Raw genomic sequence first — 17,934 nt, 5'->3', positions numbered from 1 at the left:
TGTAATAGTCTTTCCCCCTTTCTTGTTTTAAACCTATAGAATCAATAGATTGTTTACTTATCCAAAATTTCAAGAAAAAATATAATTCATCACCAAAAAAGACATAGTTTAAGTGATCTCTCAGCTTTTATTTTTCATAAACATTTTGGATGTCTCATTAGTTCCTGATGCAATAAGGGAGAAAAGCACAAGGGTGTGAGTATGATGGATTTTGTAAAACCTAATAATCTCTTTTTCTTCTTCATTCTATATATTAATCCAGATTTTGCACTTGATGATTATTTTCCCTTTACGTGTGAGAAAAAACTGGTTAATGTGCTAAGTCCAACTGAGTTCATGAGGAAGATTCATAAACATGTAATATTCAAAGTCAGGTATATTATGGACTTTGTTCTTTCCTAATTACTTTTGGAAGAGAAAAAATCTCTAGAATTTCATGAAATATTCTGTCTCTTCAAGGAGTTGCTTTATCTACCCATAGGCTCTGAATAGAATATCCTGCTGTGTTAAAAAAAAAAAAATTAGTTGAAAAGATCATTAAAAATCTAAACCTCCTTTCTATTCTGAGCAGGAATGGAATGTACAATATCCACAGATCTTTTCTTTTAGTAAAGAAGAATTTGCTGTCATGTTGGATAGATTCCTTTTAACTTTTTCTTTGAAAAATAAAATATACTTCTATGTGGGCAAGGACTTAAAGTTGGAAACTAGAGGGCTTCATAATTAAGAGGTTATCACTCAGCAAAGAAGATAGTTTATATTGGATGTTATTGTTAGGTGCCATCGAGTCGGTTCTGATTCACAGGGACCCTAGATACAACAGAAGGAAACACTGCCCAGTCCTGCACCATCCTCACAATCATGGCTATGTTTGAGCTCATTTTTGCCGCCATTGTGTCAATCCATCTCTTCGAGGTTCTTCCTCTTTTTGCTGACGTTGTACTTTACTGCGAATGATATCCTTCTTCAGGGACTGGTCCCTCCCAATAATATGTCCAAGGTGTGTGAGGCAGAGTTTCACCATCCTCCCTTCTAAGGAGTGTTCTGGCTGTACTTTTGTTTGTTCTTTTGGCAGTCCACGTATATTCAACATTCTTCACCAACACCGTAATTCAAAGGCATCAATTCTTCCTTATTCATTGTCCAGCTTTCACATGCATATGAGGATTGAAAATACTATTGCTTGGATCAGGCACACATTAGTCCTCAAAGTGACTTCTTTGCCTTTTAACACTTTAAAGAGGTCTTTTGCAATAGGTTTGCCTAAAGCCTTATGTTGTTTCATTTCTTGACTGTGCACAAAGATGCTTTGATAAGCTTGAGAGATGGCCAAATACCAAAAAGATTCAATTGGAGAGTAATGGATGATTTGTGTAGGGACTTGTATTTTGAAGAAACAGAACAAAACAAACAAAAAAGAATGGTCTCAGCATTAAATAGTTAAAGCTCCTTAAAAATTTACATGTAAAAAAAGTTCTGTTTCAGACCGTGGTGTTATCAAATTTGCTCTGAAGCCCCGTGAGATGTTACGGTACACTAACAGAGTGAGGGATGCAATGGTACCATCCCTCATTGTAATTCAGACTGGAGTGTTGAGCAATAGCAGACAAGAAGGACAGGGATAATACAACAACCATCACTGAGGAACTCAAAGCCAAGCCATTTAAATAGCATTGGAAAAACAGTACATGTTAGACCAAAGCAAGGAAGACTAAAAACTTGTAGCCTTCAAATTTCCGATGATTTTTCATATGGCAGAAACCTTATTTATTATGCTCCCAAGAGTAAATCTAAGGCCAATGGATAAGAGCTACAGTGAATAGAATTTACTTAAAACAAACAACCAACACCACCAACAAAAAGAATAACAAAAAATAAAAAGAAAAAATCAAGGTTTTAGAAAGATGGAATAGCAATGTCTGAGAGGTAAAACTTTCTCCGTCATTTAAAGTAATTGTGTGTAGACTAGCCAGCCACTTTATGGCGATGTGGATGAAGTAATCCAAATAAAAGAATGAATGATTGAACTAAATAGCCTTTAAGGTTCCTTTAATACAGAGAATACTTTGATTTTAATTTTACCCACATTTCCATAATTCTTTCTCCTCTTTCCCAATTATGGTATAATGCATTTAGAATCCTTGGGTTTGAATCCCTACCTGCCACATGCTGTATGTGAGGATGTTGGCAAGCTATTTAACTCCCTTCATTCCTATTTTGTTCATCACCTAGGAGGTGCAAATAAGAATACCTATCTTACAGGATTCTATTAAGGCCTAATTTGAAAAAGGTTATGAAAATTCTATACAAACCACAATTTCAGGTTATCTTTTTCTTTTTCTCTATTTCGTTTTCCTTTCTGTCTTTGTCTTTCCTTTCTTAGTCTTCAATGTTTCTACTCTTTATGTCATTTGCTATTTTTTATACTAACGGTAGTAAAATAAGATCTATTTGCCAGTCAAGTAACCTGCATTCAGACCTCCCAATGACATATTGCACTCCTTCTGAAGACGCTTGTCCTGCATTCTGAGTCATAATAAAAAGTATCTTTTCATTAGTAAAGCTATGATTTCCTTTCTTCTTGTGAATCTACTAAGTCTATCACATTTTTTCCAATCCTGGCATGGTAAATAGGAAAGGTAGCAAAATTTGTACTTTGGATTATAACATACTGCCTTTTTCCTCCTCTCCAGTCGGATTTCCAACTTCTATGACGATAATGAATCACACCTTAGTAACAGAGTTCATCCTGTTGGACATTCCACAAGCAGAGGGGCAAGAAACTCTGCTCTTTTTTGCTTTCCTGATCTTCTACCTTTGCACTCTGCTAGGAAAGCTGCTAGTCCTTTTGGCTGTGATGTTTGATTCCTGCCTCCACACCCCCATGTACTTCTTTCTCTGTAAACTGTCAGTGTTAGACATTGGTTTCTCTTCTGTGAGCAACCCAGAGATGTTGGCCAAACTGCTCTTGAGGAACCGACTCATCTCCCTGGGTGGTTGTATGTCCCAGATCTTTTTCTACCACTTTTAGGCAGCACTGGGTGCCTGCCCTATACGGAGATGGCTTACGACTGGTTTGCTGCCATCTGCCACCCACTGCATTACACCATCATCACAAACCACCGGGTGTGTACAGTGTTGGCTGCTGGCACCTGGCTTACTAGTTCCTTTTATACACAATTCTTACTATGCTGACCTTCCACCTGCCATACTGTGTGTCTAATGAGGTAGATTATTCCTTTTGTGACATCTTCCCTATAAACTGGCCTGTGGGAACATCCTTATCATTGAGACTGTGAGCTTCACCAACATCGACCTTGTGCCCATGACCTGCTTCCTCTTCATCCTTGCTTCCTATGTCCAAATCGTCATTGCAATCCTAAAGATGCACTCAGCTGAAGGGAGGCACAAGGCAGCAACCACCTGTGTTTCCTACCTTTCAGTGGTCACACTGTTCTTTGGGCCCTGTGCCCTCATCTGCACTCAGCCACCCTTGAGCGAGGTGTTGGTAAGCACACTGCAGATCTTTGGCAATGTAGTCACCCTCATGCTGAACCCCACAATCTACACTCTGAGAAACAAACATGCCAAGGTAACATTGAAGAAACTGGCTGGGGGCCAGATTGTTTTGGAAGGAAGTCACTAGTCAGATTGTGGATAAACTTTATTTTCTCCTTATTTGGGTATTAAAATAATTTTAAAAATCTACATTCATGCCAGTTGTAATGGTATTTCTACCACAAAGAGAGCTGGAAATCAACAAACCTGCGACATCTGCCTTCTCATAGACTAGGGATTGGCAAATTTTTCTCTAGATGGTGAATATTTTATGCTTTGTGGCTATATGACCTTTATAACAAATACTCAGCTCCGTTATTGTAGCATGAAAGCAGCCAAACATAGCATTAAAAAAAAAAAAAAAAAAAAGAATATTGCCGTGTTCCAAAAAAATTTTATTTACAAAAACAGGTAACAGGTAATATTTGTCTCATAGGCCATAGTTTGTCAACCTCTGTCATAGGGGTAGCTGAATATAAAAACACTTTTAAAAGGCTATGTGGATAATCATTTAGGAGTGACCTTTGACATATACTGAGTCCCACAAGGGCAGAGGTTGAATTATTGATCAGGGCTGGGCAGTGAAGGAATGAACATTAAGGAACACAGTGATTGCACCCTGTGGAGAGCACCATAGCACCTCAAGTACAAAAAGTGACAACTGTGCCTTGTAGGAGGTCCATTTAGACGGGATCCATACTAATACATAGAAATGTTCTCGCACCTCTGGTCCTTGTAGCAGAGATTCACTTCTAACCACTTTTCTTCGGCATGAAGGTAAATGTCTTCTACTTTTGCTCATTAAAACAGTTCTTTCCACTTCATAAGCCTTTTAGAAGGATCAGCACAAAGCTGATTCCTATGAGGCAGAGGTTACAGATCTCCCAAGAGTCCAACTTTTCCAAAATGCTATACCACTCCATCATCTCTAACACCAACAGCTCCTCTTAACCTCAGTATACTCTCTGCTGTCTTTTGGTTCCATAATTCACTGCAATGTCTCACCAAACTCATGAACCATATCAAGGAAACGGCTCATGTGGTCGTGGAGGCTGGCAAATTACAAATCCATGGGCCAGATATAAGCTTCTCCTGACTCACATGGCTGCAGGGGCTGATGAACCCAAATCAGCAGGCTAGACAATAGGCTGCTGGCTCACAAAGCTGTGGAAGCTGGAGAATCAGGTCAGGTGATAGGCTACTGGCCCACAGGATGTGGAAGGTGGAGACTGCCAGAATCAGCAGGTCAAATGACAGGCCATTGGCTCAAGCCCCAAGAACCAGAGATCAAACAAAGAAGAGCTGGACCCAAGTTCCAGATGAGGAGAAAAAGTCCTGCCATATATACATGGATACAGACCACACACCAGGGAAAGGTGTGACTTGAATAAGGGTGGGACTTAAGTCATACCTCCCTGCAAGGCTGTGACTCAAGATACACTTCACATTAATCTTGCCTCATTAACATATAGAGGTTAGGATTTGTAACACATAAAAAGAATAATAATCAGGATAATTACATCAGATCAAAAAATGGAGGACAGCCACACAATACTGGGAATCATGGCCTAGCCAAGCTGACACACAACACCAACCACCATACCTTGTTAAGGTTCCATACATCTTATTTGTATGGCTCCACTGAATCACTGTGTGGAGTCACAAAGAGTATGACTAGAAGAGCCATATTAAGCAATTCCTTGCACCTCAGGTCCTTGTACCAGAGATCGATTTCTGGCCAATTTTCTTGGGCATGCAGAAAATTGAAGTCACAGAACACAATCTCACCCATCTCAGGAGTTTCTAAGCTTCTTTACCACAGTATCAATCAGAATATTTCAACCTTAAAATACCAAGAGGGATGGGGTTGGCATGTCCAAAAACTGTTTTGTCAAGATTACCGAACTTTGTTACGATATTTTATCTCACCTTAGAGGAGTCCTAGACAGAGTGAATCTCCTCCTGATGCTTTCAGTCTGGTGAAGGACATAATGTGTGGTGTGTGTATGGATGTGAGTTACTATGGCTTTCTCGGTGATGGGATTAGGTGCCCTGACAGGGCTGGGAGGGCAAAAGCATAATGCCAGAAGTCATGGCATTTTATGCCCCATTACCTTCACAAAGAAACAAACTCTGGTAGGCAATGATAACTCTCTAGTAGGAAGAATGCACCTTGCATATTTTAGTCATGCTCCACCTATGCTGGGGACCTGCCTAATATTTATATAAAACCAAGTATCTTCTGTATTGATACTGCTATTTTCTGAAGTTAACTGGGCTATTAGAGTGGTACTGGCAACTAAAATTGGTCGTGGTCTCACGGGATAGGCAGATAAATGAAGGACGGATGGATGGATGGGTGGGTGGGTGGGTGGGTGTTTGGGTGGATGGGTGGAAGTGTGGATGGGTGGAAGGGTGGATGCATGGATGGGTGAATGGATGTAAAGACAGATAGATATTCTTTGTTCTAACTGTATGGTGCTAACTTCTCCTCTTCTGTTAGTTGTTGTTAGGTGCATCGAGTCGGTTCTGACTCATAGTGACCCTAAGTATAACAGAAAAAAACACTGCCTGGTCCTGCACCATCCTCACAATTGTTGTTATGCTTGAGCCCATCGTTGCAGCCACTGTGCCAATCCATCTCATTGAGGATCTTCCTCTTTTTTGCTGACCAAGCATGATGTCCTTCTCCAGGGACTGATCCCTCCTGACAACATGTCCAAACTATGTGAGACGTAGTCTTGCCATCCTTGCTTCTAAGGAGCATTCTGGTTGTCCTTCTTCCAAGACAGATTTGTTCGTTCTTTTGGCAGTCCATGGTATATTCAATATTCTTCTCCAACACCATAATTCAAAGGCACCAATTCTTCTACAGTCTTCCTTATTCATAGTCCAGCTTTCACGTGCATAAGAGGTGATTGAAAACACCATGGCTTTGGTCAGACGCACCATAGTCCTCAAGGGAACATCTTTGCTTTTCAACACTTTAAAGAGGGCTTTTGCAGCAGATTTGCCCAATGCAATGTGTCTTTTGATCTTTTGACTGCTCCTTCTGTGGGTATTGACTGTGGATCCAAGTAAAATGAAATCCTTGACAACTTCAGTCTTTTCTCTGTTTATCATGATATGGCTTATTGGTCCAGCTGTGAAGATTTTTGTTTTCTTTATGTTGAGGTGTAATCCATACTGAAAGCTCTGATCTTTGATCCTCTCCTAGTTCTCCATAAAGACAAACAACCAAGCCCCATCATGCCAAACTCCCAGAATTTTCTAAGTACTCAGTATACTGGAGCCCCTCTTTTGCCATTCCTAGTTCTTTGGAAGAATATGAAATGCATATTTACTCCAATGACCAGAAGTCAAATGTTATAGAACACCCAACTACTCATTTTGACCTCTTCTAGAAGGGTGCTCATTAATCATGGCTGTTTTGGGCTTATATAGAAATTTGTATAACTATTATCTTAAAATTAATGTTTTTTCTTTATCTGCCCATTTGCATATTCCCTGCTTTCTATTTTTGCAATTATCCAATAAAAAAACCTGAAACCTGTTGCCGTTGAGTGGATTCTGACTCACAGACATCCTATAGGACAGAGTAGAACTGCCCCATGAGGTTTCCAAGAAGCAGCTGGTTACTTTTTTTTGGTTATCAACAAAACTCAACCACTGCACCACCAGGGCTCCAATTATCCAGTAGTGGTTTGAAAAGGGTTATGTGTTTGAAATCTTGGGATCCAGGGTAGGGAAGTGAAAATAAATAAATAAATAAATAAAAGAAAGGTGATAGAAAGGCTCAAAATAATGGCCTGTATTTTTTTTTTATAAGGGAAAGTAGTACAGAGAGGAACATAGGACCAAAGGCAACTGCCAAACTTCATTCCTTCATTTGCTCCCAGTTCATTGCAGCTTTTTATTGCTAGAGTTCTTTTATCTACTAACCTCTGTAGATGGGGCACTATTTTCTTAAATCCCTTCCTAGAAATTTTAACAATGCCACTCTCTGATTCTTCCTAACCCACACCCTATTATTTCATTTTTAATATATTAGTATGAAAACTCCTTTAGTACAGTTGCAAGCTTCCTCATTAACAAGGACCATTTCATCCTCTCAGCAGAAGATACTTTTACCTATCTAGGGTCCCTGGGACACTCTATATGTTGTATTGAGGACAGGATGTCATGCAACAAGTCCTGGAATCATGGGACTGAAAGAGATCAATGTGTCCAATTAAAATGAAACCCAAATCATCCAAAAAAGGAGTATCTCCAATGAAGAAGTAGTTTTCAAAAATGGTCTTAAATCTGCCCCCATGAGTCTCTTTTTCTCCTTGTGTTTCTCACACTGATTAATGGTTCCACCATTGCACAGATTGCTACAGCCAATTAGCACTCTGAACCTGATTTAGGCAAAACGTCTTTTCTTTGATTTCTTTTAGCAGGTCTGTATGAAGCTGTAACTTTAAAAATGATATTATTAAATGGATAATAGAAGAAACAAAAGAAATATGAATACAGAGACTACATGAATGTAAAAAACGTGCTGGCTTATGAAGTCAGACATCATCCTCTCAGCAGTGACTAACATCCCTGTGAAAGCCCCTTCTTTTGGGGAAAGAAAAATAACACCAATTTAATATATAAACATGGGAGCAAAAACGTTTGGCCTGAAAAAGAGAAATCTCAAGGATATTAGATACCGAGAGGAAGATAGGAGCTGTCATTTTCTTCTTTTCAATGAGAGAAGGTATCCACACAGGTGGGAAGAATTTCAGATATTACAAGTAAACTGACTCCAACATAAAGGAACACAAGAGTTGGGGAAAGAAGAAATCATTCATTCATTCAACAGGCACTTGTGCCTTCCTATGTACCAGGCACATTCTAAGTGCCATTGCACCTTCAAAGTCTGAGCATCACATCTTAAGTGAGACATTGACAAATTAGACTGGTGAAATGCCAGGAATCCAAAAAAGCATAATAGAAGAGGAATAGCTGTAGAAAATTAGACTATTTAGATAAATGAAACAGAAATATGATCAATAAATGTTTCACGTGTGTCTGAAAAGAATGTGCATTCTCTTGTTAATTGGACTGTTTGGTACGTGTCTGTTAGGTCTAATTGGTTTATATTGGTGCTCATGTCCTCTATTAATCTGTCTTGTTTTATACCTTATTGAAAATGGGGTATTAAAGTCTCCAACTATTATTGTAGAACTATTACTTAATTTCTGTCAATTTTTGCTTTCACATATTTTGAGGCTCTGTTGTTGGGTTGTGTATGTTTATAATTGTTATATCTCCTCAATGAACTGAACCTTTTATCGACCCATAATGTTGTTTTTTGTCTCTTGTAACTTTTTGTGACTTAAAATCTTTTTTCTTTTATTTTTCCCTGATGATAATGTAGCAACCCCAGCTACATTTGGGTACCATTTGCTTGGAATGACTTTTTCATCTTTTTACTTTCAACTTCTCTGTGTCTTTATATCTAAAATGAGTCTCTTGTCTTGAGAGTTTAATCCATTTACCTTTAAAGTAATTAATGAAAGGGAAAGACTTACTTCAGTCATTTTGCTATTTGTTTTCCTCAACTCATTGCTGCTTTTATTTTGTCTTTTTTTCCTATGTACCTTTTGATTCCCTCCTTTTCTAAATTTCTGTGTGTCTTTTAGTTATTTTCTTAGTGGTTACCTTGGGGGTTACAATTAACCTCTTAAACTTTAACAACCTGGTTTGAAAAATATCAATTTAATTTAAGTCATATGCAAACACCGTATTCTTGTACATCTTTTCTTCTCCCCTTTTACATTGTTATTGTCACAGGTTCCATCTTATACATAGATTTATAATTATTTTTTATGCATTTACCTTTTATATAATATAGGGAAGAAAGAAGTTATAAACCAAAAGTACAGTAATACTGGCTTTTATATTTACTTATGTAGTTGTTTTTCCCAGTGTTCTTTATTTTTTCATGTAGCTTTGAGTTACTGTCTAGTGTCTTTTTATTTCAGCGTGATAAAAATCTCCTTTTAGGATTCTCAAAGGGCAAGTGTACCAGTAACAAACTCTCTCAGCTTTTGTATATCTGGCAATGTCTTAATTTCTCTAGCATTCTTGAAGGATAGTTTTACCAGATATAAAATTCTGGGTTGACTGTTTTTTTTTGTTGTTGTTGTTGTTTTTTCTTCATCACTTTGAATATGCGATTTCACTTCTTTCTGGCCTCCATGGTTCCTGATAAGATGCTGGCCGTTACAACGCTTTCCTGTATACTGGTATACATGAGTACCACTCACATTTTCTGCCTCTGGGGTTTATCGATAAGCTTTTGTAACTCTCCCAATAACATAAAGGAAAGAGTAAATATACTTGCAAGGCTTTTCTTGCCATACAGAGGGAAAGGAGACAAAAGTCATTCACAGTCACTCCTCCTACCTGAAGCACCTCCTGCAATAACCTCTCAGGACAACATCATGGTGCGGATAAACTTCCTTCAGATTTAAGCACCTACAGAAGTCCCTGCCCTGACTAAAATACTAAAAATATCCCTGTCCTATATGGTGGCTATAGGGTCACCATAAGCCAGAATCAACTTGACAGCAACAGGTTTGGCTTTTTTTTTTTTTTTTGGTTCTTATGTTATTGGGCCAGTTCAGTTTTTGGAATTAGGTAATGTTCATGTGAAAATCTTATTTTTGTCAGATTAATACACTGTAAGCACACATTGTATTGTCCTTGATGTAGTGCATGTACGCTTCCTGCAATCGTCAAGGACCTATCTTCTTGTTTCAAGCTGCAAGTACTTTACTTGTTTTGCTGTAAGAAGTAATTTATTGCAGTGGTGATGTTCCCATGACAGCCCTTTCTTTTGGGGCTTTAGTTTTATATAGGAGGCTGGAATTATGCAATGTTTCCATTTGTGTATTCTCATATTGGTTTGGAGGTATGGTATTTGCATTATCCTATCTTTTTTTTTTTTTTTTTATCCTTTTGTGATGGTTTAGGTCGTGAGGCCACTTTGCTGGGCCATGATTCACAATGGCTTGGCAGTTATGTAATGATGTAATTTGGCAGCTATACAATGATGTAATCATCCTCCACAATATGACCTGAGGGGATCAGCTAATTAGTTCTAAGGGCAGTTATGCAATTATGTACAGTGCCTTTGTGTGTTATAACATGCTTTCAAAAGTTTCACTCAACAACAACAACCAAAAAAATTGGTAATAATAGACAATTTTTTCCTGCCTCATTCCACCTATCTTACTTCCAGAGTTCATTGCTATATATGTGTGTTGTATAATATTAATTAAAAAAAATTACATGATAAAAGATTACCAACACTTAAGTGATTCAGCATGCATCCATTAGTGAAAAAACATTACATCACCAAGAAATTACACACAAAAAATAATTCATTTGTGAATTACCTTATTGAGGATCCCTTGTACATGATAGAAGTCCTAGTGGCGCAGTGGTTGAGCTCAGCTGCTAACCAAAAGTTCAGAGTTCAAACCCATCAGCTGCTCCACAGAAGAAAGAAATGTGGCAGTCTGCTTACGTAAAGATTGCCTTGGAAACCATTTGGGGCAATTCTACTCTGTCCTATAGGGTCACTATGAGTCAGAATTGACATGAAAGCAATTGATTTGTACATGATTTGTTGCTTCCCTCTTGCTACTTTTAAGATTCTCTTTTTGTCTTTGGTTTTTGACAACTGACTTCTCTATGTAGAGGATCATATCATCTGTGAATAGGGAAAGTTTTACTTCTTTCTTTTCAATTTGGATGCTCTTTGTTTATTTTCCTGCCTTATTCCTCTCTCTAGGGCTCCCAGCACAATGTTAAATAGGATTGGTGATAAAGGGTGTCCTTCTCTTATTTCCGTTCTCAGGGTAAATGCTTTCAGCCTCTGTCCATAGAGAATGATGTTGGCTGTTATTTTGTATGGATGCCCTTAATTATGTTGAGGAATTTCCCTTCTACTCCTATTTTATCGAGCATTATTAGCAGGAATGAGCGTTAGACATTATCAAATGCCTTTTCTGCGTCTATTGAGCCGATCATGTGATTCTTTTCTTTTGTTCTTTTTTTTATGTTGGTTGATTTTCTAATGTTGAGCTATTCTTGCATAGGTGGTATGAATCCCATGTGGTTTATTTTATTTATTTATTTTGATATGATGCTGAATTCTATTGGCTAGAATTTTGTTGAGAATTTTTGCATCTATACTCATGAGAGATATTGGTCTGTAATTTTTACTTTTTGCGGTCTTTGCCTGGCATTGGCATCAGGATTATGCTGGTTTTATAGAATAAATTTGGGGGTATTCTTTTTGTTTGAATGCTCTGAGATAGTTTGCGTAGTGCTGGTTTGAATATTCCCTGAATGTTTGGTAGAATTCTCCAGTGAAGCCACCTGGGCCAGGGTTTTTGTTGTTGTTGTTGTTGGGATTTTTTTTTTTTTTAATTGCCTCTTCAATCTCTTCTCTGTTATGGGTCTGTTCAGATTCTCTATCTCAGCTTGTGTTAGTTTAGGTAGGTGGTATGTTTCTAGAAAATTGCCTGTTTCCTCTCAAATTTGTTGAAGTACAATTTTTCATAGTATTCTCCTATGATTATTTTTATTTCAGTTGGATCTGTTGTCCCTCATCTATTTGTTTTTTGGGTTATTTTCTTTCTCCTCTATTTTTCTTTTGACTCTTTGGCCAATGGTTTGTCGACTTTGTTGATCTTTTCGAAGGATCAGCTTTTGGTCTTTTTGATTCTTTCTATTGGTTTTCTGTTCTGTATTTCATTTATTTCTACTCTAATCTTTATTATTTCCATTCTTCTGGTGGCTGTGGGCTCCTTTTGCTGTTCTCTATGTGTTCAATTTGTGGGGCTAATGTTTTGATTTTGGCCCAGTCTTCTTTTTGACATTGCTATAAATTGACCTCTGAGCAGGATCTTTCCTATGTTCCAAAGGTTTTTGATGATATGTTTTCATTCTTATTTAATTCTAGGAATTTTTGTATTCCCTCTTCGATTTCTTCTATTACCCAGCTGTTTTTAAGCTAGGTATTTTTCTGTTTTCATGTATGTGATTTATCATCTTCCTATTATTGATTTTGACTTTTATTATGTTGCAATCAGAAAGAATGGTTTCTATTATTTCAATGTAGTGGATTTTGTTGAGAGCTGCTTTGTGGCCTAAAATATATTCTATCCTGGAGAATATTCTGCATCCATTGGAAAAGAATATATGCTTTGCTGCTGTTGGGTAGAGTGTTCAATACATCTTTGTGAGGTCAAGTTGGTTGATTTTGGCCTGTAGATGTTCTGTATCTTTGTTAAATTTCTTTCTAGATACTCTGTCCTTTACCGAGAGTGATGTGTTGAAGTCTCCCACTACTGATGTGAAACTCTCTATTTCTTTTTTCAGTGCTGTTAGGGTTGTCTTGTATATTTTACAGCCCTGTCGTTGGGTTCATTGATATTTATTAAGGCTATATCGTCTTGGTGGATTGTCTCTTTAATCATTATTCCTTGTCTTTTATGGTCGATTTTGCCTTAAAGTCTATTTTATCTGAGATTAGTGTTGCCACTCCTGCCCTTTCTTTGGTTACAGTTTGCTTGATATTTTTTTTTCCATCCTTTGGTTTTTTAATATATTTGTGCCTGTGTTTCTAAGATACATCTCTTGTAAACAGGATATTGATGGGTCATGTTTTTTATCCATTCTGCCACTCTCTTTCTCTTTCCAGGTACATTGAGGCATTCACATTCAATAAGTATGAGTTTGACGCTGTCATATTGTGTGTGTGTGTGGTGCTGATGTTTTCTTTGTTCCTCTTACTTTCCTGTGCTGAGTTCTTTTTTTGTGGATTTTCTTTTTTTTTTTCTTTCTTTATTATAAATTTTATGTTTACTGAGACTTTATGTTTTTCTGCTTTTTTTATTTTGAAGAGTAGTTTTATTACCTTTGTAAAAAAGTTACCTTGAAATTTACCTTTATCTTCCCGAATTTCAACAAGTCTTTTATAATTTGATGCCTCCTTGACTTCCTCTCCGTTTGAAATTTCTATACCTACACAGTTTATCCCCCCCTTTAATGTTTCAATGTTGTTGTCACTTTCAGATTGATGTCTCTGTTTCTGTTTTAACTGTTTTAGCTTTGTTTTGTTACTGAGACTTCTTTATAAGGTTGGTATCTGGCTAATGCTGTCCTGTGTCCTAGACTCTGATTTTGTCTGATATTGCTGGCTCTTTAACCAAAGGACTTTTACGTGTCTTATAAATTTGGTTTGGTTTTTACAAATTCCCTTAATTTCTGTTTATCTGGAAATGCCCTAATTTCAACATTGTATTTGAGAGAGAGTTTTTCAGGATATTTTATTCTTCATTGGCAGTTTTTTTTCTTTCACAGTTTTGTACATGTCATTCCATTACCTTCTTGTTTGTATAGTTTCTGCTCAGTAATCAGAGTTTAGTCTTATTGTTTCCACTTTTTAAGTGACTTTCCATTTTTCTTGAACTGCTCTGAGCATTCTTTGGTTTTGGCAAGGGTGATTATGTTATGTCTTGGTAACATTCTTTTGGCGTCTATCCTATATGGTGTTCCTTGAGCTTCTTGGATGGTCAGCTTTTTGTCTTTTATGATATTTGGGAAGTTTTCTGCCAGCAAAACATGATGACATGGTGGGTGCCTTGGATGGAAGCAGAGTGAACCCAGGGCAGTGGCAAGCTGGTGTGCTGGTGACTCTCTAGCCTCAACAGAGTGGCGGGATCCGGCAGGGAGTGAGGGAGGTGGCATACAAGGCTAAGTGGGAGGGAGAATGAAAAAGAAGAAAGAGAAAAAATGGGGGGCAGCAGAAGCTGTCAAGTGGCAGCGGGGTGGACCAGGGGTAATGGTAGGCTTGTGGCTCTCTTGTGGCAGTGTGACATTGCCCAGTGGAAGGAATAGAGATGACATACAAGGCTAGGTGGGAGGGGAAAAGAAAAGAAAGGAAAAAAAATAACATGGTGGAAGCTGGCAGGTGAGGTGGATGGGACCTGGGGTGGTGGCATACTGGCATCTCCTTACCCACAGCAGTGTAGTGTGGCCTGGCAGAAAGTGGTAGAGGTGGCATAGAGGGATAGATGGGAAGGAGAAAGAAAAGGAAGAAAGGGGTAAATGTGGTGTCATAGTTGTCAATGGTGAGGGCCCAGCAGAGCCTGGTTGGCAGCAGGCTGGTGCCGGTCTAGCCAAGGTGTTGTGGTGCAGAGTGGCCCGGCAGGATGTTGTGGAGGTGGTGAATGCAGCAGAAGAGTGAGGGCTGGGAAAGCATGTTTCTCTGGTTACCAGGTGCTTTGTCACCTTTTGAGAGCTCCATGAAGTTGCCTTTCCATACTCCTGCCCAGGGTCATGGCTGGCTGTGCTCGAAGATGGTGATGCTGTGCCCTGTTCGTTGGAGGAAGACCTCCACTCCATATCTCTCCTTGTTTTCTGTTTTCCTTCAGTTTCTTCTTCCATTCAATGTTTGATCTAGGTCTTTATACCCTCATTTGATGCTTAGGGTTCCAGGATTGACATTTGTGTCTGTTTTACTTAGTTTTTGGGGTCTTCACTGCAGTGGGATGGCATAATGCATCTGCCCATGGCACCATGTTGGCTCCACCTCTCTTTCTTGTCTTTCAAATGACCTTTTTTTTTTTTTTCATGTATGATGTCCTTGATGTAATTCCACAACTCATCTGATTTTCTGTCATAAGTATTCAATGAATCAAATCTATTCTTAAGACAGTCTGTAAATTCAGGTGAAATATACTCAAGTTCACAGTTTGGTTTTCATGGACTTGTTTTAAATTTTTTCAGCTTCAACTTGAACTTGCATATGAGCAATTGATGGTGTTTCACTGGTTAAGATTGTGTGTCAACTTGCCTAGGCCATGGTTCTCAGTGTTTTGGCAGACATATCATGTTGCAATCACTTCCCTGGAGAGATTTGATATGGGATCACCCCATGATCTCTTGACGGGATCTGCTGTGAATAGTCAATAAGTTAAAGGGAGTTTCCCTGGGCGTGTGGCCTACATGGAGTGTAGGCTGACGCTTTGGCATTGCTGTGGAGATTTGCTCCTTCTGGATCCTGCAGTTGGCTTCTGTTCACCTGACTTCTGATTCTTGGGACTTCAGCTAGCAGCTTACTTGTGGTCTTACCTGTTGATATTTAGGATTCTTCTATTTTCACAGCCTGTGAGCAATAGCCCTGATCTCCAGTATGCTGATCTTGGGCTCCCTAGCCCCCTGCAGTTACACGAACCAGGAAAAGCCTCTTTCTTGACCCACGGGCCTGGGACGTTACAACCTGTACAACTGCATGAGCCATTTCCTTGATATAAATATGTCTCTCTCTCTCTTTCTATACATATATAAAAAAAAAATCTGTATATATATATATTTTATTGGTTTTGCTTCTCTAGAGAACCCAGCCTAAGATGCAGCCCCTGGCCTTATTCTGACTGATGACATTGAACTTCTCTATTTTCTCTTTCCACAGATTTAGTTGATTTGATTCTTCTGTATTCCTTCTGGTGAGGTCTATGTTTATAGTTACTGTTTACTTGCTGAAAAAAAGGTATTTCCAATGAATATATGTCGTTGGTCTGGCAAAATTCTGTCATGCAATCTCTGTTATGTTATCTCTATTATAGTAGGATATATTTCTATGACCAAGGCCGTATTTTCCAACTACTGATCCTTCTGTGTTTCTAAATTTTGCATTTCAGTCACTAGTAATTATAAACGCATCTTGATTGCATGTTTGGTCAATTTCAGATGGTAGAAGTTGGTAAAAATCTTCAGTTTCTTCCTCTTTGAGATATCAGGGGTTGATGTGTAAATTTGAATAATAGTTGTTTTAAGTGGTCTTCCTTGTAGGCGTATGGACATTATGCTATACTGACAGCTTTGTACTGCAGGATAGACCTTGAAAAGTTCTTTTTGACAATGAACCTTTATAACTCGTCAAAAAAACAGAAGGGAAAAATGTAATGTAGTCAGTGGTAATGGTTCACAGACATAATGATTCTCAAGTTGTAAGTTCCTATCTCCAGAGATTTTATAACAGAGTCCTTCCCTAATTCTGAGGCTTCTAATATCCCTCCACTCTGTCGTGAGTGGGGGGATATATTTTTGTTTGGGCCTCATCCTTACCTTGAAAACTCTTACTCTACCATGTTCCTTTAGTGTTATTTTAATAAGGAACATCTACATTTGGAAGTGATGCAACTAAAATATTTGATACAGAAACAATAGTGCCCTTCAATTTGAATTGTAAGCAGTCTTTCCATAACATAGAGACTAAAACACTGTTATTTAAATTTCAAATTTCATGTCCCAGTCTGTTTGCTCCATCAACATCAAGCCTAGGTTATTATTCCATGTCCTCTGCTTCCTCTTCCTCTTCTAGGATTGGCTTTCTTGGAGGTGAAGAACAGCTCAGAGGTGACTGAGTTCACATTTTTGGGAATCCCACACATAGAGGGTTTGGAGTCTATACTCTTTGTCCTATTCTTGCCCTTCTATGCCTGCACATTGCTAGGAAATTTGTTTACCCTTGTGCTGTTATTTTTTATGCTCATCTTCACACACACATGTATTTCTTCCTATGGAACTCATCTGTGTTTGACATTGGTTTCTCCTCTGTGACCTGTACCATATTGTTTCTTTACCTTATGAGACTGAGCCAACTCATCTCCTACTAGGATTATTTCTTCCAACTCTTCTCCTTCCATTTCCTTGGGAGCATTGAATGCTTTCTGTATACGTGGTGGCCTATGACTGCTTCGCTGCCATTTGTTACCCTTTGCAGTACATACCTATCATGAAACCTAGAATCTACATGGCTCTGGCTGGAGCATATGGCTGCTATGGTGTGTCCATTCCAGTATCTTGACTTCCCTCACTTTCACCTTACGATTATGTGGCCCGAATACAGTGAGTCGCTTCTTCTGTGACATCTCAGCACTCTTGCCCTTGGCCTTTACTGATACATCACTAGCCCAGAAGATGAGTTTCACCAACATTGGTCTACTATCTCTTGTCTGCTTTCTTCTCATCCTTATATCCTACACTCATATCATAGTCTCTGCCTTGAGTGTTTGTTCTCCACTTGCAGTGCTCACCTCATTGCTAGCCTTTATATATATAGACCTATCATCACTGTCTGCCAGCAGCTCACATTCATACTGGGAACTGTGATCCAACTTTTGAAGAATCTGGTAGGACCAATGCTGAACCCATTGATCTATACCTTAAGGAATGAGAAAGTAAAAATAGCCCTGAAAAAGATATTGTACAGGACAGGCCATATTCCTGAGAGGGAATAAACGTGGATGAATGGATGGA

At 38.5% G+C, this 17,934-nt stretch overlaps 2 pseudogenes; both read left to right on the top strand.

The window, feature by feature from the left end:
• Positions 1–2,719: 2,719 nt before the first annotated feature.
• On the top strand, positions 2,720–3,646 carry LOC135227726 (olfactory receptor 10D3-like; annotated as a pseudogene).
• A 683-nt stretch (positions 3,647–4,329) lies between these two features.
• LOC135227725 (olfactory receptor 10D3-like) lies at positions 4,330–17,934 on the top strand (annotated as a pseudogene).

Source organism: Loxodonta africana, chromosome 15 (genome assembly GCF_030014295.1).
Source record: "Loxodonta africana isolate mLoxAfr1 chromosome 15, mLoxAfr1.hap2, whole genome shotgun sequence".
In the NCBI taxonomy this organism is placed as follows: Eukaryota; Metazoa; Chordata; class Mammalia; order Proboscidea; family Elephantidae; genus Loxodonta; species Loxodonta africana.
Note: the sequence above shows the minus strand (reverse complement) of the source record. Positions and strands in the feature narration are given on the sequence as shown.